This window comes from Pleurodeles waltl, chromosome 8 (assembly GCF_031143425.1).
Source record: "Pleurodeles waltl isolate 20211129_DDA chromosome 8, aPleWal1.hap1.20221129, whole genome shotgun sequence".
In the NCBI taxonomy this organism is placed as follows: domain Eukaryota; kingdom Metazoa; phylum Chordata; class Amphibia; order Caudata; family Salamandridae; genus Pleurodeles; species Pleurodeles waltl.
The window spans coordinates 643,489,100-643,515,866 of NC_090447.1; positions in this window are offsets into that span (position 1 = coordinate 643,489,100).

Here is a 26,767-nt window from a genome sequence, read left to right on the forward strand (position 1 = left end):
CTTTACAAACTGGTGCAATGGTCCCACTGTTCCAGTTTGTAAATGTGAGGCAGAGAAGGGGACTGCTTGCACCTCTGCAGTGTCACAAGAAAAGGTACACTATGGCTGCACAAGGGGCTTGTAAATAGCCCCATGATGTATTGTTTTGAGTGTTGTGCTATGCATTGGAAATGTGGGACTCTCAAGACAACCCAGCCTCACTTATTTTGGACTGTGTTGCCAACTGTTTTGTACAAGATGCAATGCTTTGTGTTTGCCTTCAGAATTTGCAGAGAATATACATCATTTCCCTTGGACAAGCAAAATGTAGACATTGTCCATGCATGGCTGCCTCCTGTATGGGCTAAATGTTGTGCACAAGGGACTACATTGCTGCACATTGGGAAGCCTTGTCTGACATTTGGAATTGGCATTTGAATCACAATATTCATTAGACATATGATGGCAGGTTAAGCATTATGATTAAAGAGCTACTTTGCCAGGGTGCACATGGGCTGGGTATGCTAGGGTTGTTATTCATCATAATTGTTCTAAGATACTGGATACTTAACGTGGCTGATGGCCATGGATGTAACCTGTGGACACACAGATAGCTAAAAATGGAGGTCTTTCCGTGCACACAGTATTGTTACACAGCATTGTAGATGCAGTTGCATTGCTGATGCTCTTTCCGGCATTTAGAACCACTCAGGGCATCATTTCCAGCTTGTTTCCATATGGCAATAGAGGGACTCACTTAGCTGCATTGTCCTGCATTTACTGAAATGTTCATATATGTGACATATGAATGAATTACAACACTTTTGTGCAGCTTCTGCATGCACATTATCACAGATAGGTAAATGATGGGAACACATGCCCTCTTAGATCCCAGTGCAGTTATGCCTGCATTTTGAACTCACTTATTATGATGCCATTGATGACTTTCCTGTGTATGGATTAAGAAGGTAGGCTCATGACAATTTGTATGTGTGCTCCATAATGCAGCACACATATGAATAATAACTTTAATACAAAAGAAAATATGTCCTTGTTATACCTCTCCTGGGGAGACATATATGTGGATAGATTGTGCAGATCACCATGTTCTTTCACATCTGATAATTTTATTAGGTAAAACTGATAATTGTATTAGGTGTTGGATGGATGACCTTAACATCAGGCCCATGTGACACATCCTTGATGCAGAGTGACGTAATGTAACGCTTTGCACAAACTTACATTTTCAGTGGCGTATCAACACTTGTGGGGGTCCTCCTTGCAAAATACATGTAGGGGGACACCCACACAGTACTGGCTTTAGTGCTGGTGGCGCCTGCGGTAGGAGCCTTTTTAGAGCCACCTCGTTACCTCCTGCTTCACAGATTCTCTCAGTACCACTCTCCAACAGTGGCCCTTACCTCTCCATGGCCCCTCTAGGACGTACATTTCTTTTTTGAAGCACTACTCATAGTTTACTCACAGTTTTGTAATCTGCATGGTACATGTTCTTTGCAGTACGCAATTTGAGCCTATGTCCTACTTTACATTACATAAAAACTGCCAGTACAGGAGATTCCAAAATCTCACCAGTAGTAACATTTCTCGCCAGAATTATCTTGACATTTTGATTGTTGCATGAAAACTGCTGCATGCACAAGCAAACTAAGTGCCTCTGAACCTATCATTTATTTTTCTACACAGCACATCCTGCACCCACACTCACACCTAGGCAGGAGCTGTTAGGCCAGGGTCCCATGCACAGTGACTGTGGAGCCCCCTGGAGCTCACACCCAACTTCCCACAGTGGTTGTGAGGGCTATTGTTACAGCACAGTGCCTTTGTTCATATTTATGAGACCCTAAGAAGGTGAACAGAATGGCTTTTCATGGCCTCATCTATGTGAATGGAATACAATGTCTCAGCAGATCGTAATGGAAATGGATATCCCAGCTGTACTGGCTTCTTGTTCATGATGGCCACAGTATTTTTCAAGCTCTGTACATGTGTGAATTATGGGGTTTATTGCACATGCACCATGTGTCAGTTCACAAGCATGAGGCACACTCCAGCTACATATGCATTGCCTCCCTCACCCAACCCAAATAGGTCTACATTGAGCAACGTGATTTATTGTCATGAGTTTGGTTATGTGCTTGAGATGTACTTATCAACCAGTAGGCCATTCCCATAGATCCCATTCCGGAAGTGCTCATTGATGATGGAGTGCCTGCAGATGTAGGTTTCATGGGCACATTAATCAACATTCCCAGATGGTCCACAATTACCTGCACATTGATTGAATATGTGTACTTCTGATTGTGGTAGAGGTGGGCTGTTGCAGCAGGAGGCAGCATCTGCACATGTGTGCAGTCCATTGCTCCCAAAACATGTGGAAACCAGCAATGGCATAGAAGCCATGCTTGTTTCCAGTTGTTTCTTGTGTGTGTTGGGGAACATTAGGTACTGGGGTGTGAGGCTTAGGATGGCATCCAGGCCAGAGGGGAGAAATGCCGACAATGATGCCTGCAATATCTCTGCCACTCAGGCTGTGGTGGTTTCGAACAACCTAGATGCCAACATGTGCAATACAGTCATCAGCTTAGACTGAAGAGGGTGGTTGTTGCAACTGTGAGAAGTTGTCTGCAGCCTTGGTGCAATCTGGTGCAGGAACTGGAAAACGGACGCCCTCTTGAGTCTATAAAAGTTGATGACCTCCTCCTCGTGCAGGTCAGTGAGTGGTCCTTTGGCAGTAGAAGTGACCATTTTTCTTGCACTGCCTCTTTGGTGGTGGAGCTGGTAGTGCTCCTCTTTGTCTTGGTGCTCGTTGCTGTAGTAGTAGTAGCTCCATGGTGTGCTTGAGCTTGCCAGAGTGTCTTGTGCATGTTCTGTTTAGATACTGGTGCCACTACATCATTTTTATGCCTGGGTTTCTGATGTGCAGGAATTTTGATACATTTTGGAGTCTGTGCATCATTTACTTGTGATGCATCACTTTCCCAAAATCTTACGAATATACATGCATTAGTTCTGCGTTGGTTGTTGAGTGGGAACACCTACTTTGCGTCTTATTAACTCAACCTGAAGCAACAGGTTGTTGTGCAGGCTAAAAATGATGGATGGGGAAGAAAAGTGACACATTCCAGAGAATGCGTCACTTAGCAAATATGGAGCTGTGACTGCTCCGCCACTGAGTAAAAAAAAATTACTGCAGCGAGAAAACAATGCAATGCATATGTAAATATGGGCCTAAATGTTTAGTAAAACTTAGCCTGACTAAAGGCCTTAATTTTTTAATGTATTTTGCTTGGACAGCGTGTTATTTCTTTTGCAGGGGTTTTCTGCAAAAACACAACACAAATTAGCTAGAGAAACGAAATATTGTGAAGACCTAATGAGCAGATGAACCCTCCTAATCATCATGTATTAGGGGGATGTTCAAAGCTGCAGTAAAAGTTCGAATTCTGTGGGATGGGAAACCCAGGTGATGTTGCAAATGCACACCACAAGAAGTTAAATGAGTGGTTCCTGCCGGGGTGGGAAGCAACATGATTGTTATTGAAGTTTTTATTGGTTTTACCTGATGTTCACTACGTCAGAAGTTAAAACAAATTCCTTTAAACTTTGAGGGGTACAGACCTCTCTTCCTTCTTTATTCTTGCAAGTGTGAAGCTTCATGCTAAACACTTACTCCAATTCTGAAAGACTTCTACTGGAGTCTTCACTATGCTGACATCTTCTCACATTTCTGAATTTCCTTGAGACTCCATTCTATTAACCATCTTTATACTTTAATTTAGAGCTTTGATCAGATGACTTTAGAACTTATTCATGTTTAGCAGAGAGAATGAAAGATTCTTTAAGGAACATCTATTTCTAATTTTCAGTTTCTGTATAATTGTGGCTGTGATTATTTTGTATCTCCTCCTACTGAGACTGAACCTATTGCAATAGTTCACCTTGCCAGCTGTAATCTTGTATCTCATTAATATTTTCCTGACATGCATATATACTGGACTGATTATAATTGGTAATAAAATTACTTAACTTCAATCACCAATTCTTGGTCTTTATTGTGTGGGCAAATAGGCTTCATGAAAATTGAATATTATTATTGTTATCTTCCTTTGCATCTCAGTCAACTTGAAAAGATCCATCAGATGAGAGATTGTAAATCACACACCTGCACGCTCTCAGTTGTTAACAGTATTTTAGGAAAGAGGTTCTAACCTACATTTCAGTTTACCTAAAAGCAGTGACAACTGAACAAGCTCCTGTAAAGTACCCTCAATGAAATGTTTAGACATACATCAGATCGTTGAGGATTCTAATAGCAGTTATTTTCCCAGAGTCATCGAGCATATTTGAAGGTCCTCTTCTTCCTCCTTTCATTGTCAAATTGTTCACATGGCAGGGTAAGAAACATTAGCCTAGACTTGGGAGGACCTAGTGCCATTCCAATGCCATTTTAGCATATTTTTTTTACACTATTGTGGTGTTGGAAGGCCAAGAACACTGCACCATATTTACAAAGTGGCGCAATGCATGCATTGCACCTCTTTGTAACCCCTTGTGCCACAGTATGCCTGCGCCAGGCATAATGTATGCAAGGCGGGAGTTCCCTCATTAGGGGGACCGAAAAAATTGCGCAAAGAAATCTAAAAGATTTCTTTGTGTCATTTTTTCAGTGATTTTTAACACCTACTAAGAGCAGGCATTAAAAGGAGGCTTCCATTGTTTTCAATGGGCCTCAGGGTGCTTTGCAGGATTAGCATCAACATTTTTTATGCTAGCCCTGCAAAGTGCCAAACTAGCGTAAAAAATTATGATGCTAATCCCTTAAATACGGCACACACATGGTGGCCTTAGGGAGGTGCTAAATGCTGCAAATAAAATGGCTCTGCACTAGGGGCAGTGACACTTTTAATAAATCAGCACCATCTTCTTTGCCATAATGTTTACTTGAGTTATTCCTGCTGTGTTTTTTTTGTTGTTATGTTATTTGAAAGATTGTCACAATCCCCACATTTCTCATTGGTTTCCGCACATGTCCTGCTGTGGGCCTCACTAGGAAGCAATTGCTTGGAGGAGACATTATGCTTGTCTTCTACTAGCTAGGACATGTTTTGTGAGTCTGAGTAAGGAATCCATGGCCCACTGTCAGAGACACTCAAGATTTGGAGCTTTGGTGCAGGCAGTTTATGAAAAACTTTTTTTCAAATAATTCTGTAATTTTAAATTGTATTTTTATGCATTTCTGATACACAGACCTTACTAAAGTTTGCTTGCAGACAGAACACAAATAAATTGCACATTTTAGGGTAAAAGGAGCCTGTCGACAAAGAAGTCCCTCAAATTCTCTAATCCTCCTTTCAAATGAAGTTGGCTTTCCTCCAAGACCTTTACACTAGATTCCGAGTGATGATGAGAGAGGGGATAAAGACATTAGACAGCACCTGCCTTCACCTGTTTCCTTTCATGGCCAACTGAAAACAATTTGCATAATAATTACCTTTGCGCCTTGAGGTTTTACATTTTCATAAGACCACTTCTTCTGGTAATAATAAAAACCCCACTTTGCTTAGCACCACCAAAAAGCAGGCATACCTAGTTTGGAATGTTTTGTCCTTCCCAAAAACTACAGACACATTGTAATCAGCACCAACTGCACACCAAAAGGCTTTGTGGTAAACTGATAAACCATTTGGACGCAGGAGGGCAATATACTCACTTTGAAGGTAAGCAAGGATCCTTATTTGAATCACAAATAACAAGTTAGCAAACTGAAGTGTCTACTGATTCAACTTTTGAATAGACAACATCTACGACTGATAAGTAATACATACAGCACCTTGAGACCCTAACGGGTGAATAGTGCGCTATACAAGTGCAAAGTTTACAGTTTTTTGGTGATATGTTTAGAAGTCACCAATTCCCCAACTGTTTTGCCTGTATCTGTAACCAACCACACCTCTGAACAGGAATTCGACATAGTCTCAGTTGGTTCTACAAAAAACACACTTTAACTGTATTCAATTGTGACAGTCTCCAAGAACCAAAGCATTTTCAGGAATCTGCTCTATAAGAGACCAAAAGACCCTTGAATGAGATTAATATACAGCTCCTACAACATCAGACTTGCCAAAAAGTTGGCATTTGACCTCCTGATACCATTCAGGAAACAAAAGGAGTTTTTAGAATTAATAAAGGTCACTTGAAGGGGTTCGGATATGGTCATATGTTTTTGTTGTAACTGTGCCAAAGCTGCACAGGACAATGCTAACCCTGGTTGCAAATGCCTTGATAAAAACAGCCCTGAACATCATTCACCTGACAATAGCTAAGTGGATAAATAGAAAGCCACATATGTGTGTCTCACTGCCCACTGGACTAACTCCGAGGCATGTAAACTAGGTCAACAGTCTTGTAATGTATTTCACAGAATGCATGCAGCAAAATGTTGAACATTGAGAAATAGCACACATTTGGAAACATGGTGCTGTATTACACTAATTGCTCTGGGGGTGCAACAAGCGTGTGAGCCTGCTTTCTGCACCTGAAGGGCTTTGGTATGACAGAAGGGTCCACCAACATTTCTATGGCACTTTCTCCATCAAAATAACAAAACACTTTTCATTCTCACCAACACTTTATTACAACTGCAGGAGCAGAGACAAAGAAGCTGTCAAGGGGCACAGCAACGACTCCTCAAAGAGGGGTCTCTCAGTCGGTGCACCAACTGACTGTGACCCTTAAAAGGGGAAGGGAATCCCAAGGACTCCCCAGATATTCTCCTGCTGACAGTTGCAGTCAATCAGTGCACCCCCCTGTGGGGGGTGGAGGGATCTCTGCCCCATTTCAAAAACAGTCTATGTTGCCCCCTGCACATTGAAAGGCAAATGGGCTGCTTCAAACAGCTGGTCCAACTTTCACTAATGTTCTGCCCCCAGGGCAGGTGTGAATTTGCTGCTGCACAGGGGGTAGCACATTAAGGGGCAGATATACAAGACAGTAGCACATCGGTCCCGATGCGCCACTTTTCTTGCCTCCTGCTACCGTCATTTAATGACACCATGGTTGTGCTGTATTTATAATATGGTGCACCATGGCGGACTCTAGCACAATAGTGTCAAAATTGCTGACACTATTGTGGCGCTTCGCTGCACTAGTATCAACAATTATGATGCTACTACAGCAAAGCACAGGAAGGCCCATAGGTTACTGTAGGTGTGTCATTTTAATACCTGCTCTGAGCTGAAATGTTGTAAATTTCACTGCACCACTTTTTTGGGCCTCCCTGTGTTGGAACGCCACCTTGCATACATTGTGCTCGACACCAGCATTGCACCACTTTGTAAATATGCTGAAGGGAAAAGGCCACCTTAGCATATAAAAAATGACTCTAGGGCAAAGCATGGTGGAGCATGGGGCTTGTAATTATGCCCCTAACTGTTATAAGGTGTACAGTCTTAGGCCCTCATTATGATCACGGCGGGAAAGACCGCACCGCCGGCAGTGGCAGGAACTACCGCCAACAGGTTGGCGGTCTGGGCCTCCGAATAATTAACCACATGAAAAACAGGCAGCCTGAAAAACACTCACTGCCATCAGAGGAGTGTCGACAACGATGGAATAGGCCGCCCACAGGCAGAAAGGCCCAACCCGCCCAACAAATAATAAAGCACTAGACCGCCATCAGTTCCGGGGCGGGAACCACCGCCAAGCAAAGCCAGGCAGAAATGAACCAAATAAAAGGAAACACTCAACGGAGGCTCACACAACACGCCAAAGCAGAGAGAGTTGCAAATAATGCCAGTCCTGCTCTTTGCCATATACCTCCACGACCGAGACCGCCGACGAAGACGACAACGGTAAGTACCACAACCTACTAAACAAGGGAAGAAAGGGCACAGTTACGTACCCACCCACCCCGCAACGCACCCACAACCCCTCACAACAGCACAAGCCATACACCCCATAGGGAGAGGTACTTATCCAACACAAGGCAAATGAAACCTTCCCAAAATACAAACATGTGCACAACAGCCCCACCACAATGAAACAAGTAACCATGGATCCAGAATGTGCCCACAACAACACTGGCCACACAAACTTCATTAGCGCTCCAGGAGCATCAGAATGTCCACATTAGGCCAATCCCCAGCCCATAGCTGAAAGGCTGATGGGCCCAAATGGCCCCAACTTGGCTCCCACATGTGCACATGGTACTCCACCATAAAGGGGCATTAATGGGGCAGCCAGGCACCTCAGGGAACAGGGGCAGGGGGTGGCGGGTAGGGACTTACGTCTGGGGGGTCTCGGGCTTATGTTTGGGAGGTGGAGAGGGTTTGTTTTTTGTTTGGGAAGGTGGGGGAGCAGGCTTTGACTGGGGTGCGTCAGATGTACCTGGGCCAGCAGGGGGGCCTCTTTCTCACAGGGGAAGGTACACGTGAATGTGAAGGGCGGACAGGGGCGAACTTGGACGTGGGAGGAGTGGACAGGGCAAGGATGTGGGCACATTTGGGGACAAGATGGGGTGGTCCGGTGGGTTCAAAAAGGTCTACACGGGATAGGAAACGTTTCTTAGGGGCAACCGAGGTGGACCTGGAGGAAGGTGTTGAAGTGAAGGTAGAGGGAGTGGTCGTAACAGGTGTAGGTATGCGTGATGTGGATGCAGGTGACTGTACAGTATGCTGAGGTGTGGTGGATGTGTGTTGGGTGGGTGTCTGGTAATGTTTGAGTGTCTTGGGAGGAGGGGGGGATGTATACAGTGGGACAAGACAGGCTGCCAGTGTAAATGGATGTTGTCTGGTTGTCTGCAGGTCTGGTGAGTGTGCTGCATGTGACAGTCAATGTTGTTGTGGTGAGTGCAGGTGTGGTGTCTGGGGTGCATGACTGGATGTCTGATGTTGTGGTGACTGCAATAATGGGGCCAGAAACAGTGAATGAGGGTGCAGTGCCTGTAAGTGTGCATGTAGAGGTGACAGACAGGGAGGCGGGAGAGGTGGACACACTGGGGGAAGTGGATGTTGGTGTGTGTGCCTTTGTATGTTGGCTGTGTATATGCCAGTGGTGGGAAGTGTGGTGCTTGTGTTTCTCTGTGTGCTTCTTGTGTGTTGACGTGTGCATGGCTGTCTGAATGAGTGCTTGGGACAGGTAAAGGGAGTGGGGTGCTGGAAGGGTTGGAGGTGCTGGGAGTGGAGACGGAAAGACCAGTGACACTGGCTGCTGTCAAAGAGGAGGCCAGAGCCTGAAAAGATCTCTGTAGGGCCAGACACAGCAATGTGAATGCCATCCAGGTAGGCATTGGTCTGCTGCACCTGTGATGCTAGCCCCTGGATGGCATTGACGATGTTTGTCTGCCATACAAAGATGGTCCTCAGGAGGTCAATAGCCTTCCCCGTGAGGGCAGCAAGGCTGACTGGGGCAGGGAATGAGGTGCCTGGGGCGAAGGAGACACCAACCCTACTGGGTGAGCGGGCACGGGCAACTGGGTGGGGAGCAACTGGGAAGGCGGTGATGATATGGGAGGTGGCAGGTGCTGACAAAGAATGGGTGGGCCCACTAGGGTCCACCACCGCCAGGGAGCTCCCATCAGAGGAGGTGTCAGAAGCACTCCATTCAGTGTTAGTTGCCTCCTCCGTGGTACTCCCCTTGCCCTCCAACCCACTGGTCCTCTTGGCGTTGCTCGACTCTGCCTCCTTGGAATGGTGGGCCACTACATCCCCACTCGCCGGTACCACTGCTCCCTCACGAGATGATGCTGATGTACACAGACAACACAGGAGAACAGGAGTGGGGAGTCAAAACAGGAGAAACATTTGTAAATAGCTGAATAGATGTACATAACGTGTTCACACATACTCCCACCCTGTAAATATGCCACCATCCAGCACCTACAGCTATACTGATGGCTATGCCACTGACTATTGACCACAACCCTGGTATACATCCATCTCCAACATCACAGAAGGACCTGAAGAACTGCAGACCTGTCCCTTATCATCTAACCGCCCATGGGGGCCACTATGCCAAATGACATCTGTCAGAGTCCCCGCACTAGACAGCATACCCACCACAGCACCCTCAGACATCCATCAAGGAGGCATGCAATGGTCTTTGTACTCACCCCCTTGCGTCTGCTGTGCAGCCTTCAAGCGCCCATACAAGTCTGGATACGCCACTGCCAGAATGCGGCGCATTAGGGGGGTCCGTGCCTGACGGGCACCCCTTCCTCGTTGGGAGGACTTCCCCTGTTGGGCCTTTCAGGGCTTCCTGGCCCAGCACCCCAGGTCCTCCCCTCGCTTCCTGCAGTGTGTGCTCCACTGGTTGTAGACCCCCAGGGTCCGTACCTCCCTGGCGATGGCCTGCCATAGACCCCTCTTCTGATGGGCGCTGACCTGTAGGGGACAAACAGAAAAGTGACACAGAGGTCAGACAATGCCCATTTGATACAGCTGGCAATACGTGCCTTATGGGACGGACACTTAAAACAGCATTACAGCACCTGACACACTCAGTATGTCAAGCATTTCACGGCTGTACAGTGTCAAATCGTGCACACCTATTTACAGCCATCTACCACCATTTCACACATCTATGCACTCCAATACGCCTACTCACCTATTATCCTGGTGGACCATAAAGCTTGGTGTACAGGGGTAGGACCCCGTCCACCAGCTTCTCCAGTTCCTCGGTGGTGAAGGCCGGGGCTCTTTCCCCTGCCACTCGTGCCATTTCCAGGACCAGGGTCAGGACACAGCAGCACAGTCAGTGGAGTACTTGCATGCACGTAATACGGGAGTCAAGTGAAGTTGGGGTGACAAGCTAGCATACGCTCCGCGGCGGTGTGCACATGATAAGCCCATATTCCCCATTGACAACCATGTTAACCTATAAATGGGTGCACGGAGGTGAACACCGCCTCACGCCATTACGACAACGGCTAGCAGTATGAGGTCAGTTCACTGCTATATATATGGATTACTGGGGGCAGACATTTTGCACATTACTATGCAGTTATTAATTTCCCTTTGGCCCCATGCAGGCCCTATGGACCCCAACCCTCAAATGCATGGACAAACAAATATTTACTCACCACAACAGTCCAGAAGTATCAGTGAGGACATGTCACTCCAGTTTAACATTCTACAATGCACATGTGTCATCAACTTGTTTGCCAGCAGTGATGAATATTCAACATGTTGTGAAGATGAATATGTGCCCCTCACATGTGCTCTCCACTTCTCCTAGGTATAGACCCATGTGGCGAGGGAGGGCGGTGTACAGACCACTTGTTGATTTGGAGACCATGATGGAACGTCACATCATTATCTATAACAGACTCACTTGTGCTACTGCTCATGAACTTTGTGCATTACTGGATCTAGCACTGAGACCGGCTAATCATAATCAGCATGCCATCCCTACTGAAGTACAAGTGCTCTCTGCACTCCATTTCCAGGCCACTTGCTCATTTCAGCTGACAGTGGGCATGGGTACAGGGTTCTCACAGCCAATGTTCTGTCTCATACTGTCCAGATTCCTGAATGCATTTGTACGATACTTGCAGTCATATGTGGCGTTTCCCCAAAGTGCTGAACTCCCTGCCATTAAGTCAGACTTTTATGCCTTTGCCAACATCCCTCATGTGATTGGTGCCATCGATTACACCCACATAGCTCTCATCCCCCCAAGAGTAAGTGAACAGGTGTACAGAAACAGAAAAAACTTTCACTCTATGAACATTCAATTGATGTGTACTGCTGACCAGTACATCTCACATGTGAATGCCATGTTCCTGGGATCAGTCCATGATTCCTTTGTTCTGAGGAACAGCAGTGTGCCACACATGATGGGACAACTACAAGGGGACAGAGGATGGATCATAGGTACGTGTGTCTGACACATTTTCTACACATAGCTGACAGCCAACCTGTCTGCAACTGAGGGTTGTTAGTTACAGTCCTGTTTTGCCCACTTTTTGCAGGTGATTCTGGCCACCCCAAAATGAATTGGCTCCTGACACCAGTGAGGAATCCTGGGACAGATGCAGAGAGGAATTACAATGAGGCCCGTGGATGTACTAAGAGGGTGATAGAGCACACTATAGGTCTCCTTAAGGTTGGATTCCGCTGTCTCCATATTTTTGGGGGATCCCTGGCCTATGGCCCTGAAAAGGTCTGTAGTGTTTTGGTGGCCTGCTGCATGCTGCACAACGTGGCTGTGAGGAAATCTATTCCCCTCTTGGAGGAGGAGGGTGCTGTATATCCAGACCAGCTTCCTCTAAGAGGGGATGAGAGTGATGGTGATGATGAAGATGGGGAACATGTACACTCCAGGAACCAACTGATCCAACTATACTTCCAGTGACTATGATGTACTATTTGCTGCTATTGTTGTCTGTGCTGTATACTGTCTGTCTGACTTATACCCTATGTGGGTGTTGGGTCAAAAGACATTTTCACTATAACAAGGTTTGCATGTGACAAGTGACATGATGAATAATTTGTTAGACACTTCTGTTGACAACCCCCCATGTTGTACTTGGGGTGCCATTCCTGCAATAAAAGTGTGATTATATGGTTACAATGACAATTGCATGCACAGTTCGATTTGATTCAACATACTGACAGGGGACATTGACATTGGTGCACATATGTTTATTAGGTGCCAGCGATGCCAGGGTGTTGTTTACAGTGATGGGAGTGGGCTGCTGGTGGATGTCCATACTGGCTACATGATCTCAGTGATTGTTGGCAGTGGTAATATGTCCATCTGTATTTTACATGTTGTTCACTTGATATTGCACGGTGGGGATGGCGGTTCTGTGGCACAGTTGGGGGACAGTTCGAGTCAGAGTCACTTCTTTGAGGGTACCTTGGTCTTGGCAGGTGTTCCTGTCCCATATCTGGGCCTGAGGGACCGTTTGGGGGCCTGGTGTTGGCCTGTACGGGTGGAGGTGCTGGTCTCCTGTGTGTCCTTAGATTGTGGCTCCAGTCTAGCTGCTGCTGCTGTTGATAGCTGGTCTGTATCTTGGTCTGTGGTAGGGGATTCATGGTCTGTGGGGGTCTCAGGCTGGGTAGGGAAATGGTGCAGCAGCACCCCTGCAATAGTGGACATGGAGGCATTGAGCTGTTTCCACTGCTCCATGGTCTCCTGTGGTGTGCTATCTGCAGCCTTTGATTCGGTTCCAGGGTGGCCACGATCTGGCCCATCCTGTCCTGAGTATGGTGGTATGCTCCCAGGACCTCAGAGATGACCTCATGGGCTGCAGCATCCATCCTTTGGCCTCCCCCCTGGGCCACTGTTGCCTTCCCACTGGGTCTAGCCCCCTGTGCCTGTGTCCCCTGCACAGGTCTGACAGTGCCACTTGTTCTGGGGCCATCATCTTCCTGCCTGTTGGTAGGTGGTGACTGTGGCCTCTGTCCTTGTGTTCCACCAATCTGTGGTCCGGATACACAGGTGTGGGTCTGGTTGCCCGGAGCTGATGTTGGTGGCTGGGTGGTAGGGGTGTCAGTGGTCTCCTGGGTGGGGCTGCTGGATGGTGACGGGCCAGGACTGTGTGAAGGGCCAGGGTATTCCTCACTGTCCAGAGTTCCCTCTCCAGTGTCCTGAGTGGTGCCTCTGTCTCCATGTGGGCCACTGCCACTCCTTGTCTTGTCCATCAGGGTGGTGCCTGTTGGTGGGAATGGACATTTATTTTACAATTGCAAAATCAGATGGGGTGCACAGGGTGGGCCTATTTTGTGCAGGGCTTCTACTGGTCGGCCATGCAGGGTGCTTTTGTGAGGTTGCTATTGCATTTTGCTTGGGATGTGGAGGTGCATTGTGGGTGGTGTAGTGCCATTGTGATGCCTTGCAGGGGTGGGTGGCTGTGCACAGGAGTAAGGATGTGGGCCTGTTGGTGGGTTTGTGGGCATGCAGGGTGACTGGATTTAGTGATTGTAACCTGGATGGGGTAGTGGTCCTGGTGGTAGTTGGAGGGGTGGGATGGTGCATGCATTCAAGGTGTGGTGGATATGGGGTAATTGTGGATGATTTACCCGAGTCCATTCCTCCAGTGAGTCCAGTGAGGCCCTCAGGGTGCAGGATGGCCAGTACATTTTCCTCCCAGTCAGTGTAGTCGGAGGGTGTTGGTGGAGGTCCTCCCCCAGGCTTCTGTACCACAATGTTGTGCCTGGATGCCATGGACCTCACCTTCCCGCGCAGGTCGTTCCATCTCTTGCGGATGTCGTCCCTCGTGCGTGGATGGCTTCCCACTGCTTTGACCTTGTTGACAATGGTCTGCCATTAATCCATCTTCCTGGTGATGGGTGTGTGCTGGACCTGTGCCCCGACTATTTGTGGCTCATTCTTGAGTATCTCGTCCACCATGGTCTTTAGATCCCTTTCTGTGAAGCGTGGGTGCTTGGGGGTGCCATGGTGTGTGTTGTGGGTAGTGTGTTGTATGGATATTGGTAAGGGTGCTGTTGTGTGGTTGGGTGTGTGAGTCGTGTGATGTGGCGTTCAGTGTCTGCCTGTGGTGTTGTCTGTCTGCCTTCTCCTATTGGCGATGCAAAGGATTGTGGGGTGTGTCTGTGAGTGTTTTATGGTGTTGTGGATGTGTGTCAGGTGTGTGGGTTTCAAACTTGCCAATGTGTGCATTTCTTACTATTGGGTCCACTTGCTGGCCATGGCGGGGTGTACCGCCAACGCTAGTTCGACATCCACTGACCGCCGCAGTGATTTGTGCATCATTATTTGGAGGGCGGAGGATTTGCATGCCGACAAGGTACTGTCGGTGACTGGTGGTAGGAATATTTTTGGCAGGTTTTGTTTTTTGCATCTTTATATGGTGGGTTTTTGTTAACCGCCAATGGTGGGATTCTGTTCGCCGTCGGCACGGCGGGAAATGGTGTTTGCCGCCATGTTCAGAATGACCTCCTTAGTCTCTGCCGGGGGCACTGATTTAAAGGTGTATCATGGTGCAAAAAGGGACATATCGCTATATCTATAAGAAGACCTCAGGAGGTCTTAGTATGAACATATTAGAATTGCTTCAAACTGGGGTTTAAGTATTGGTTTCGTTGCCACTGACTTAACAGTAACATTGTATGAAAAATGTCAGATAGAAAATACGCCCACTTGATCAGTTTTGCACTAAGTTCTGGGAGCGCATACACCAACTTTCAGGCCAAAACAAATATAACGTCAGTGAATGTAGTTTGACAGGGCATCATTTCGTCTTGGGGCATTTCTGTAGACCCCCGTTCTTCAAATATGTTTACTCTAATACAGTGCAGAAATGTGTATCTTCTCATTCCATAGCCCAGTTTCCTTGATACATTTGCAGACTTGCTACTTGAATGCCATTTCACTAGTAGTGTTCAATATTCTGAAATGTCACCCGTGTACCAAGTTATCAAAACAGTACCCGCAAAGGAGAATTTGTATCTGCAGCGTGATGTGTATCATAAAGCAAGGTAAGAAAGAAACTTTGGGCAGCACCTTGTTATGCAAAAAGACCAACAAATTGCCTTTCAGTTTATGGAAAGTGCTTTTGCTGGAAAAGTTATACATCAACTAGAGAGCTGAAAATCCTTTTCCTATTTCTGTGCATCAAACATGCATATTTTTACCTCTTAAACCCTCATTAAAACAGATCAGAATGGCAGCCGGAGCTTAGCTTGACCAAATATGGATGCTTCTCTGAGAGGCTGCTTGCCAAGTGGCACATCGGAGCTACTTATAATAAATGGAAACGAAGAAGGGACACTACACAATGCTTTTAATATGGGGTAGGTGATTGAAGAGTACATCTTTAGTAGTGTTTTTTGGCGACAAGGTCTGGTGGGAGTAGTGTGGCGAATCGCCTTCCTCTCGTCCACGCCTAACAAACCAAACTGCGCAACTGCTTTAAGACGTGGGAAATGAAGGGTTGAGAAACTGAGCCACGGATGGGATAATCGTGGCTAACACGCACCAGGAGAGCGTGTCCCAACGGAGGGCGCTTTGGCCTCAATAAAAGTAGGAAGGAGTGTGCATTTTGGGTGACCAAAGAGGGGCGATAGGGAAAGGGCTTGGCATATATATGAACTGTAAACTACCAGCGTTCCATGGATCAATACATGGGTCACCCACTTAAAGATATTGGCCCTCATTACAACCCTGGCGGTAAACCCCGCTTACCGCTGTGCAGAAGACTGCCAACATACCTCTGCGGCAGCGGAATTCCGCTACAGGTATTACGACCCACAGCTCAGAATCCGCCACAATACAGACACCCACACAAGTACGCCACACCAAAAGTCAGTGACAAACTGGTGATTATAAAACCAACACTGTCACGCCAACAAGAATATGCCCACACTATCACGAACCACGAATCAATGTGGTGGACTTTCAACCGCGGTAAACCATTGGCGGTACACACCGCCGCGCTCAAAATACACACACATATACAAAACACAACCACATTGGACACTTCGAAATACACACACCACACCGACACACCCAATCCAATATAAAACACACACCCACATTACCCACAAACCCTTACTACCAGAAATTTGAAAGCAGGCCAGAGAGAGAGACAGACACTACCTTAAACAACACCAGCATCCACAGACACACAACACCATCACTTACACACCATCCACGCACTTCAAACAACACACAGCAACACATCCCCTCACACATCATAACACACACCATCTCACACATCACCCACACCACATTATGGCACCTCAACAACACCCCAGGTTCTCTGAGGAGGAGCTCAGGGTCATGGTGGAGGAAATCGTCCGGGTAGAGCTACAGCTACTCAGATCACAGGTGCAGCAGACATCCATTGCAAGGAAGATGAAGCTATGGCAAAGAATTGTCAACAGGGTCAACACAATGGAACAGCATCCAAGAACTAGGGATGACAACAGGAAGAGGTGGAATGACCTACGGGGGAAGGTGCGTTCCGTGGTCTCCAGACACCAGATTGTAGTACAGAGGACTTGCAGTGGACCCCCACCTCCCCCCCACAACTAACAACATGGGAGGAGCAAGTCTTGGCAATACTGCATCCTGAGGGACTCGCAGGAGTAGCAGGAGGACTGGACTCTGGTAAGGCAAATCTTTACTACTTTATCCCCCACCCTACCTGCATGCCATCACATACCCCACCCTTACCCTCACAACCATCATCCCAACAACCCACAGATACCCCACCAACACAACCCACACATCCCAGAAACAAGCCCTGCATGTCACACCAATGCATGGACACCGATCACCAAAGCATGTCCAGTACAGATACCCACACAGACCCCAAACCAACTACCACACAAGGACCAAACCAAGAATGCAAGCACTGGAGTAGAGGGTCACTCACCCATTGCACACAATGGCACACACAGATGCAATAATCATGCTTTTACACCCTTACAGGACCCCTACCCAATGTCACCAGACAGGAGGTGCCAGACATATCCAGTCTATCCACAGAAGAGACCTACAGTGATGACAGCAGCTCTGCACAACTGGATCAAGATGACCATCCCGGACCATCAGGGACCTCAGGACAGTCTGTTCCCCTGACACAGTCACAAGCCACCACAGAGCCTCCCCCCTCAGGAAACACCAGCATAGCACCCACCCAGCGGGCCCATCCCTTTGTCCCCAGGACACGTCAATCAGCAGTGTGTCCACCACTACAGGGAACCCAGGCAACCCCACTAACACAGGACGATCAGGGACCTGGGGGCAGTGGGCACACGGTTCAGGGGACAGAGGCACAGGACAACAGGGAAGCTGGGAGGACTGCTGTGCGACAGGTGGAGGACAGGCTCAGGGAACCCACTCTCTACGAGGCACTCTCCAACATCACGGGAGCTTACCATCATTCCCAGGAGACAATGGCAACGGTACTGGCCAAGTTTCAGAATACCCCGCGGCTGCAGGAGGAACACTACCTTGGGATCAGGGAAGACTTGAAGTCCATTAACAACACCCTGGTCACCATTGCAGGGGTGCTGCAAGACCTTGTCAACACCAGGAGGGACCCAGTGGTACAAAAAGGGGCCCCTGACACTAGCCTGGACGATGAACAGCCCTCCACCTCCGCCGGCGCTAGTGGACAGGAGGCACCGCCACAGGAACACGACACCAGCACCCCACCCCCTGCAGATGGAGAACCACCTCACAAACGGTCCCTGAGATCCAGAAACAAGACAGAGAACATTGCCAAGACCCCCGCCAGGACATTAGACCCCCCCTAAATGTCACCCTTCTGTCTCACTTTGTCACCCTGTCCATCCTTAAACTGCCATTGCTCCACTTCCTATGCCCCTTTGAACAATGCACATGTGAAACAAATAGACTGGACTCTGCCATGGACATTCCTCCACCATCCCCCCAGCCCATTTTACAACCCCCTCCACTTATTAGCACAGAAATAAACACACTTCAATCACAAAACAATCTGGAGTCAGTCTGTGCTTTCACAAATGTGTAATTGCAGTAACCATGGAATATAGCAATGTCAATTTACTTGTGCACATACCGATGTAACACAGCTGTAGGCCAGGAGGAATTATAGCAGAGGGCACAAAGTGGGACCCACATCTGTGAAATGGAAAAGCAAAGTGACAAGTCAGGGTCCATGCACTGAGTGAAAATGACAGATGTATGCTAGCTCAAACAATTGTATGAGATGTGGGAGGCAGTGAGATCTTCTTACCTGTGTCTCACTGGAAGTATTGCATGATTATGTTGTTTCGGTTGTCGATATCCTCTTCTTCTGCCTCCTCTTCTTCACTGTCCACAGGCTCCACAGCTGCCACAAGACCACCAGCTGGACCATCCTCCTTCAGAAAAGGCAACTGCCGTCGCAAAGCCAGGTTGTGCAGCATATAGCAGGCCACGATGATCTGGCACACCTTCCTTGGTGAGTAGTAGAGGGAACCACCTGTCATAAGGAGGCACCAGAATCTGGCCTTCAGGAGGCCAAAGGTGCGTTCGATCACCCTCCTAGTTCGCCCATGTGCCTCATTGTAGCGTTCCTCTGCCCTTGTCCTGGGATTCCTCACTGGGGTCAGTAACCATGACAGGTTGGGGTAACCAGAGTCACCTGCAAATATAGAGGGACAACTGTTAGACACACACTAACCCTTAGGGACAAGTCAATACGGAGACACCTAGTCACACTGTATTGGGTCCTTGGCCTCACCTATTAGCCACACACGGTGCCTCTGGAGTTGCCCCATCACATAAGGGATGCTGCTATTCCTCAAAATGTAAGAGTCATGCACTGAGCCAGGAAACTTGGCATTCACATGGGAGATGTACTGGTCTGCCAAACACACCATCTGCACATTCATCGAATGGTAGCTCTTCCGGTTTCTGTATACCCTGTTCAATCCTGCGTGGGGGTACTAATGCCACATGTGTCCAATCAATGGCACCAAAGATGTTGGGGATAGGTCCCAGGGCATAGAAGTCACCTTTCACTGTGCGCAAATCCTCCACCTGAGGGAACACGATGTAGCAGCACATGTGTTTCAGCAGGGCAGACAACACTCTGGACAACACGTTGGAGAACATTGGCTGGGACATCCCTGATGCAATGGCCACTGTTGTTTGAAAGGAACCACTTGCCAGGAAATGGAGTACTGACAGGACCTGCACTAGAGGGGGTATCCCTGTGGGATGGCGGATAGCTGACATCAGGTCTGGCTCTAACTGGGCACACAGTTCCTGGATTGTTGCACGATCAAGTCTGTATGTGACTATGATGTGTCTTTCTTCCATTGTCGATAGGTCCACCAGGGGTCTGTACACCGGAGGATGCCGCCATCTCATCACCTGCCCCAGGAGACGTGCCCTATGGAGGAGAACAGCGAGCAGAGAGTCAGCCAACACTGAGGTATCACAAAATGTCATTTGCAGAAATGTATTATCCACAATGTGCCTCTAACTGTGTGTATTCGAGGCCTAGATAGGTGTGACACAGTTATTATTAATGCCATGTAGCCCCCTGAAATGGCGACTGCCTGACCTGTAAGGTGGGACAAGGGGATATGAGGTAACTGCGCTGGCGTTGTACACCGTTGCGGTGGGCGGTCAAAGACCGCAATGCAGCATTGGTTAACATTGGGCCCTATGGGTCCGAGGAGCCAATGGCGATGTACACCGGCGGTGAGGGTATGCACCGCCGCAGACGTGACCGCCATTTTCTGTTTGTTCACTCACTTGATACCTGACCTTCAACAGGAGAGGACCTACACTGCAAGTGCTGCTGTGACCTGTGTCTGGGGAAAGGGCCCCTGCCTTCACTTCGGAGGAGCTGGAGAAACTAGTGAATGGGGTCCTCCCCCAGTATACGCAACTGTACGGTCCTCCAGACAAACAGGTGAGTACACTGTAAGCATGCTGAATGGGCAATGCCTGCTTTGAGTGGTGTGGCTGGAAGATACATGGGGGGGCTGAGGCCTACATGTGCGGATGGTGAGTGTATGTGCATCATAGCATGGGTGGGAACTAGTGGGCAATGAGTATGACGGTCCGGACGGGTGAGTAATGTCCTTTCCCCCGTACCATTCCTCTAGGTCAGCGCCCACCAGAAGAAGGCTATTTGGCGTGCCATTGCCAAGGACGTCCGGACCCTGGGGGTCTACCACAGACGGAGCACCCATTACTGTAAAAGATAGAAGGACCTGCGCCGCTGGAGCAAGAAGACAGCAGAGGCCCAGCTGGGGATGGCCTCCCAACGTGGGAGGGGCGCCCGTCGCACCATGACCCCCCTGATGTTCCGGATCCTGGCGGTGGCCTATCTGGAGTTGGATGGGCACTTGAGGGCATCACAGCAGCCACAAGGGGGTGAGTACACTCTCATTCAGCTAACTCTGCACGCATTACGAGGTGTCTGAGCGGGAGAGGTGGGCAGTGGGTTCCCCTAGGCCAGGGCGATCTTGGTAGGCAAGTTCCCTTGTGAGGCAGGCTATGTGGCACCCCAACCCCACTAGTGGTAAGAGCCATCTACACCTAGTCAGGCTCCTGTGACTTCCAGGTGTGCAGCAATTGGGCTTAGGCCTCGTACCCCATGGGCATGTGAAAAATCTAGGAACTATAAGTGCATGGCGTATTGCAGAGGGCTGCTCACTGTCTGTTGTGTCCGCCAACGGTAGTGGTGTTGCATGCACTGAACATGTCTTTCTTCTGTCTTCTCCCCCCTTTTGTTGTCTCCCTGTTCTTATGTGCAATAGCATCATCAGGCAGAGGATCATTGGCACTGAAGCAGGAGGAAGCTGCATCCCACTTGGCCCTGGAGGGTGAAGCTACGGAGTCTGAAGCCACCAGTGGGACGGAGGGTGAGGGGAGCCAGCTGTGCATGAAATGGGTCTAGACAGAGTCCCCCTTGGGCATGGGCTTTTCTCCTGCACTGTTAGTGCATGGCTTAGTGTATAGGGCTGCTCCCAGTGTGTTGTGTCCGCCAACGGTAGTGGTGTTGCATGCACTGACCATGTGTATCTTCTGTCTTTCCCCCCTTTTTGTTTTGTCACCCTGTTGTTGCATGCATTAGCATAGTCTGGCGGAGGAGCAGTGGCACTGGAGCAGGAGGGAGCTGCATCCCACATGGCCCTTGAGGGTGAAGTAACGGAGTCTGAAGGCACCAGTGGGACGGAGGGCGAGGGGAGCTCCACGACGGGGACAGGAGCATACACCAGCGACAGCGACTCCTCCTCTGATGGGAGCTCCCTTGCAGTGGCGGGCTCCTCTGTGCCCACCGCATCAACAGGTACAGCCGCCACCACCCTACCAGCACCGCCCTCCCAGTAGCCCCTCAGCGTGCGTCCTGTGCCCACTCAACCAGAAGGGTGGGCATCTCCTTCGCCCCAGGCACCTCATGCCCTGCCCCAGTCAGCCCTGCTGCTCTCAGTGAGGAGGCTATTGACCTCCTGAGATCCCTCACTGTTGGGCAGTCTACAATTCTGAATGCCATCCAGGGTGTTGAGAGGCATTTGCAAGAAACAAATGCATACCTGGAGGGCATTCATTCTGGCCATGCAGCCCAACGGAGAGCATTTCAGGCTCTGGCCTCAGCACTGATGGCAGCCATTGTCCCTGTGTCCAGCCTCCCCCTCCAACCTCCTCCACCCAGACCCAATCCCCTGTACCTCAGCCTATCCCAAGCACACCATCAGACAAGCATGCACACACATCAACACACAAGAGAGGCTCAGGCAAACACAAGCACCACACATCCCACAGGCACTCACACAAGCAACATACCCATGCACACCAGTCTCAGAGGTGTCCCCCCCTTTCCCCCTGAGGTGCCTGTTTCATTTCGATCTGATGCCCCTGCTGTGTTCTCTCCGTTTCGAGTCAGGTATCTTGTGTGGGCTTCGCCCATGCATTTTGGGACACTGATCCACGGATGATGGTTGATTAATATCCGGACTTGTGTAGTTGGTGCACATATTTATATAAACTGATTTTTTAAATTGCACTATCTGATTTTTATTGATTACAATTGTTACAATCATTTCCTTTTGTCCTTGTATTCCTCCAGGGGGTGAGGGGTAATGTTGCTGCATGTATTTGTGTGTATGGTGTTGTGGGTGAGGGTGTGTGTCACCCTCTTTTCCCTCCCACCCTCCCCTGTATTGTAGGTGCAGTACTCACCGCGGTCATCGACGGCGTCTTTCCTGCTCCTGATACAAGCGGAGGAAGACCAGCATGGGCAGGACCTGTAGTTCGGGCTCCGTGGCATCCTGGTTCCTCATTGGGTGTTGAGAGGTGAGTGGTTTCTGTTCCAATTCCTGTTTCCGCCGTGCTTTTGATAGCATTGGTACTGCCCCAGAAAAGGTGGCGGATAGGCCTCTTGTAATAGTGTGGGTGGTACTTTGTCCTCCTCCTGTCTGTTGGCGGTTACTGCTACGGTGTTTGTTTCTACCACTGTGGCGGTCGGAGTGTAGATGCCAAACAGTGAGGGATCTCAGGAGGTCAATAGCCTCCTCGCTGAGGGCAGCAGGGCTGACTGGGGCAGGGCCTGAGGTGCCTGGAGCGATGGAGATGCCCACCCTCCTGTGTGAGTGGGCACGGGACACACGCTGAGGGGCTGCTGGGAGGGCGGTGCTGGGAGGGTAGTGGCAGCTGTACCTGTTGATGCGGTGGGCACAGAGGTGCCCGCCCCCGCTAGGGAGCTCCCATCAGAGGAGGAGTCGCTGGTGTATGCTCCTGTCCCCCTCGCCGTCCGTCCCACTGGTGCCTTCACACTCCGTTACTTCACCCTCAAGGGCCATGTGGGATGCAGCTCCCTCCTGCTCCAGTGCCACTGCTCCTCTACCAGATGATGCTAATGCATGCAAGAACAGGGTGACAAAACAAAAAGGGGGGAAAGACAGAAGATACACACGGTTAGTGAATGCAACACCACTACCGTTGGCGGACACAACACACAGGGAGCAGCCCTATGCACTAAGCCATGCACTAACAGTGCAGGGGAAAAGCCCATGCCCAAGGGGGACTCTGTCTAGACCCATTTCATGCACAGCTGGCACCCATGGGAGCCTGACTAAGTGTAGAGGACAAATACCACCTTTGGGGTTGGACTGGGAATGAGGCTGCAAAACAATGGATCTACCTTTGCACGTATGCCCTTGCCTAGGGGAACCCACAGGCCACCACCCCCACCCAGACACCTCATCAAGTGCGCAGAGTCAGCTGAATGAGAGTGTACTCACCCACTTGTGTCTGCTATGATGCCCTCAAGCGCCCATCCAACTCCGGATATACCACCGCCAGGATCCAGTACATCAGGGGAGTCATGCTGCGACGGGCACCCCTTCCACATTGGGAAGCCATCCCCAGCTGGGCCTCCACCGTCTTCTTGCTTCAGCGGCACAGGTCCTCCCATCTTTTCCGGCAGTGGGTGCTCCGTCTATGGTAGACCCTCTGGGTCCGCACTTCCTTGGCGATGGCGCGGCAAATCCCCTTCTTCTGGTGTGCGCTGACTTAGAGGAAAAGTTAAATAATAATGGATGTTACTATCCCGTACAGTTCTTCCCCCACATTGCCAAAAAACCTCCCACCCTGGCCCAAACATACATACGCACACACTATCCTCACATGCTGGCCTGTCCCCCTCCCCTCCTTCTTCCATCCACGACACTCCATACAATCATGTGCCATCCACCATACTCACAGTGTACTCACCTGTTTGTCTGGAGGACCGTACAGTTGCGTGTACTGGGGGAGGACCCCATCCACTAGTTTCTCCAGCTCCTCCGAAGCGAAGGCAGGGGCCCTTTCCCCAGACACTGTAGCCATTATCGCTTCCTGATACAGGTCACAGCAGACCATGCAGTGTAGTTCCTCTCCTGTTGATGGTCAGGTATCAAGTGAGTGAACAGTTAGAAAATGGCGGCCACATCCGTGGTGGTGTGTACCGTCACCACCGGCGTACATCGTCATTGGCTCCTGGAACCCATAGGGCCCAATGTTAACCAATGCTGAATTGCTCCGCGGTTTTCGACCGCCTACCGCGATGGTGTACAACGCCAGAGCAGTTACCTCATTTCCCCTTGTCCCACCTTAAGGTCAGGCAGCCGTCATTTCAGGGGGCCACATGGCAGGCCAAATAACTGCATCACACCTATTTAGGCCAGGAACACGGACAGACAAAGGCACATAGAGAAATTGTTATGTTTCTGCAAAACAGCATTGTGATACCTAAGTGTTGTATGACCCTCTGCTCACTGCTCTCCTCCATAGGGCACGTCCGTTGGGGCAGGTGATGAGATGGCGGCATCCTCCGGTGTACAAACCCCTGGTGGACCTGTCGACAATGGAAGAGAGACACATAATTATCACTTAGAGACTTGATTGTGCAACAATCCAGGAACTGTGTGCCCAGTTGGAGCCAGACCTGATGTAAGCTATCCGCCATCCCACAGGAATACCCCCTCTAGTGTACGTCCTGTCCAGTGGGTCTTTTCAAACAACAGTGGCCATGGCATCAGGGATGTCCCAACTAAAGTTCTCTAACGTGTTGCACAGAGTGTTGTCTGCCCTGCTGAAACACATGCGCATCTACATTGTTTTCCCTCAAGTGGAGGATTTGCCCACAGTGAAAGGTTACTTCTATGCCCTGGGACATATCCCCAACATCATTGGTGCCATTGATGGTAAACATGTGGCATTTGTACCCCCCCGCAGGAATGAACAGGTGTACAGAAACCGGAAAAGCTACCATTCTATGAATGTGCAGATGGTGTGTTTGGCAGACCAGTGCATCTCCCATGTGAATGCCAAGTATCCTGGCTTAATGCATGACTTTAACATTTTGAGAAATAGCAGCATCCCTTATGTGATAGGCCAACTCCAGAGGCACCGTGTGTGGCTAATAGGTGAGCCTAAAGTCCTCACACAGTTTAATTTGCTGTCTGGATATGGGAGATTCCCTAATGTTTGGAGGATGTCTAACAGTTGTCCCTCGATATTTGCAGGTGACTCTGGTTCTCCCAACCTGTCATGGCTACTGACCCCAGTGAGCAATCCCAGGACAAGGGCAGAGGAATGCTACAATGAGGCACATGGGCGAACTAGGAGGATAATAGAGCACACCTTTGGCCTCCTGAAGGCCAGATTCTGGTGCCTCCCTCTGACAGGTGGATCCCGATACTACTCACCAAAGAAGGTGTGCCAGGTCATTGTGGCCTGCTGTGTGTTGCACAACCTGGCTTTGCGACGCCAGGTGCCTTTTCTGCAGGAGGATGGGCATGATGGTGGTCTTGTGGCAGCTGTGGAGCCTGTGGACAGTGAAGAAGAAGAGGTAGAAGAAGAAGATGTAGACAACCGAAACAACATCATCATGCAATACTTCCAGTGAGACACAGGTAGGAAGATGGAACTGCTTCCCGCATCTCATACTATTGTAGGACCTAGCATAAGTCTGCCTTTTTACCTCTGTGTATGGACCCTGAATTGTCACTTTGGCTTTCCATTTCACAGATCTGGGTCCCAACTTGTCCCCTCTGCTATGTTTACTCCTGGCCTACAGCTGTGTAACATTCGTATGTGAACAAGTACATTGGCATTGCTATATTCCAGAGATTTTGCTAATTACACATTTGTTAAAGCACAGACTGACTCCAGATTGATTTGACACAGACAAGGGTGTTTATTTCTGTGTAAATAAGTGGAGGGGTGTGTGAAATGGGCTGGGGTGATGGTGGAGGAATGTCCATGGCAGAGTCCAGTCACTTGGTCTCACAGGTGCATTGTCCAATGGGGCATAGGAAGTGGAGCTATGGCAGTTTAAGGTGGACAGGGTGACAAAGTGGGACAAAAGGGTGACATTCAGGAGGGTCTTATTTCCTGGCGGGGGTCTTGGCAATGTTCTCTGTCTTGTTCCTGGATCTCAGGGACCGTTTGCGGGGTGGTTCTCCTTCTGCAGGGGGTGGGGTGCTGGTGGCCTGTTGGTCCTGTGGCGGTTCCTCCTGCCCACTAGCGCCGTTGGAGGTGGCGGGCTGTTCATTTTCCAGGATAGTGTCAGGGGCCCGTTTGTGTGCCACTGTGTCCCTCATGGTGTTGACAAGGTCTGCCAGCACCCCTGCAATGGTGACCAGGGTGGTGTTAATGGACTTCAAGTCCTCCCTGATCCCCAGGTAGTGTTCCTCCTTCAGCTGCTGGGTCTCCTGAAACTTGGCCAGTACCGTGCCCATGGTCTCCTGGGAATGGTGGTAAGCTCCCATGATGTTGGAGAGTGCCTCGTGGAGTGTCGGTTCCCGGGCCTGTCCTTCCCTGTCAC